Below are 2,500 nucleotides of genomic sequence, written 5' to 3'. Positions count from 1 at the left end.
ACCGTGCACTCAGCCCCTAGATAGCAAACACACACATACACACACACACACACACGTGCACTCAGCTCCTGGATACCAAACAGCTCTGTGCTGCGTCTGGTTTAACACCGAGTCTTTAGATACTAAAACACCTGTGTGCCGTTTAACACCACGTTTTTATATGCTAAACACCTGTGTGCTGATTAAGTGCGTCTTTAGATGTCTTTAGATACCTTTAGATGCCTTTAAAGCACATTTTGGGCGGCTGATCAATGCTGCTGCTGGTGCATTTTACTCAGGTCAGATTTGCAGAGGTTTACATGCAGCGCATATTGATGCTGGTGGCCCCAAGGCACGATCCGAAGTCTCCAGTCGTATCGCATTTCCCTTCTGCGGCGTGCCGCCGTGTTACTTTCATCAGGGTGGTGGGACTTCACAGCCGGGCTGCTTTATGACTTCACCTCCATCTTAACACCAGACGGGCCCTGAGGGAGGTGCCGGCCAGACTGTAATATCGGAAACAGTACAGTCGCCACATGTCTCGGAGATCTACCCGCAAACAGAGCCACCGCGACGACGCGACGCGACGCGACGCGACGCTACGCACACACGATTCACGACGCGCGATGCACGCATCGCGACGCCAAGTGCTTTCTTCTCAGATAATTAAGAAGTAAGCTGCATCACGCATCAGAGTGTGAGTGACGGCATGAACGCTTCCGCGGTGGAAAAGTTCAGCCGTAATCACCGCACTCTGTTGATTGCAGAAGCTGTTCGGAGACTGACATTGTTTTTGCTAATAGATTCTCACCGCCCGGTCTCCATGGCAACTACTGACAACCTGGATTCTTTTGGCAACAGAATGGAACCGCATCATCAAAAGAAAGCTAACCAGGAGACAGGAGCAGGCAAGCGTGATGTTAATGATGGGTGTGGACGAGAAGTGATTGACAGGCACAGTTGGCCTGAGTTCAAATCTTAATGTCTGTGTTGTTTTGCATCAAATTGTCCGCTGAGCACCAGTCACTTTAATCAGGGGGCGGGACTGGCAAGGTTAACTGAGGTGTCAATCACTACCAGGAATACCTAATTAGCCTAACGCCATGGTCTGGATAAGAGACATGTAGGCACAATCTTACATTGTCTGTGTGTGTGTGTGTGTGTGTGTGTGTGTGTGTGAGAGAGAGAGAGAGAGAGAGAGAGAGAGAGAGAGAGAGAGAGAGTAAATTTGAGCTCACCTGGTCTGTGTAAGAAGATAAGTGTGTGATCTATGTAGATTAAATATGTTAGATTAGTCTTGTCTGGGTAAATGTGTAGTGATCCACGATAGATTAGTCTGGCCTGTGTGAGCGTAGCTGAGTCTCTGTGCAGACTGCGCTGATCCCCAGACGCTCGGGCTGCTCAACATGAAAAGGAGAACGAGACCATCTAACAGCAGATTAATGCGGACGGTTGAGACAGCGCGCTAAAACTCACTCGGGGAATTGCAATGGGCTCTCGGCAACACCGGTGTTTTGTGCAACATGCGGACTTGGCTACCGCAGGCCCAACACGCAGGCGTCCCGGTGGCCCACGATGGCACGGTGACAGGGATAAAAATAGCCCCTTACCGTGTCACACACACAGGGAAGTGGCAGAGTGTGTCTGTGTGTGTGGGGGGTGGTGAGCGGCCAATCTCCAGACTGTATCATATACACTTGGGAAGCAGAGGGTTGCGGGTGGGATAGTGGTGGAGTGTGTGTGTGTGTGTGTGTGTGTGTGTATGTGTGTGTGTGTGGGGGCTGTATCGTACACATGTAAACGGGAACATGTGATCACCAGGGAAGACATATTTCACCCAGCGAGGCGGTGAGAGTGGGGTGGGTACAAGGCTCTGCTGGACGCACTGAGCTGCATGTTCCGGCGTATTCCGGCGTGTTCCGGCACCTCTAACTCATCGGGCTCCTTGGTCCTCATTGGAAATGCATCTCATAGCATCTCATGCACAAAGCACCTCATGGAGCCTGTCCATAAATCTATTCCACATCGGCACAGTGCCCCACACACGTCCTTCAACAGTAGTGACTTTGGAGTTCTTTTTCGGCTGAACACACACACACACACACACACACACACACACACACACACACACACACACACACACAAACACACACTCACACACACACAGACACACACACACACACACAGACACACATACACACCCTCACACATACACTCACAAACACAGTCACAAACACACACAGATCTCAGTCTCTGGGGGACTATCCAGAAATATCTGCATGTGACTCCTGCCAATTTGAGTACCTTCCATATGTAGATATTTACATGTAGGTTTAGTGGCGTATACTGTATCTGAGACTGGGCCATTGCTCATGTAGTGTGTGTGTGTGTGTGTGTGTGTGTGTGTTTTCATATGCTGTGTGTGCTTAGTGTGTGTGTGTTTCATTTCTCTTTGTGAATTTAGCTGTGTGTGTGTGTGTGTGTGTGTGTGTGTGTGTTTTGTGTTCTGTTAGTTTGAGTG

This window comes from Alosa alosa, chromosome 9 (assembly GCF_017589495.1).
Source record: "Alosa alosa isolate M-15738 ecotype Scorff River chromosome 9, AALO_Geno_1.1, whole genome shotgun sequence".
In the NCBI taxonomy this organism is placed as follows: Eukaryota; Metazoa; Chordata; class Actinopteri; order Clupeiformes; family Clupeidae; genus Alosa; species Alosa alosa.
The sequence above is the reverse complement of the archived record's forward strand: the minus strand, read 5'-3'. Positions refer to the sequence as shown.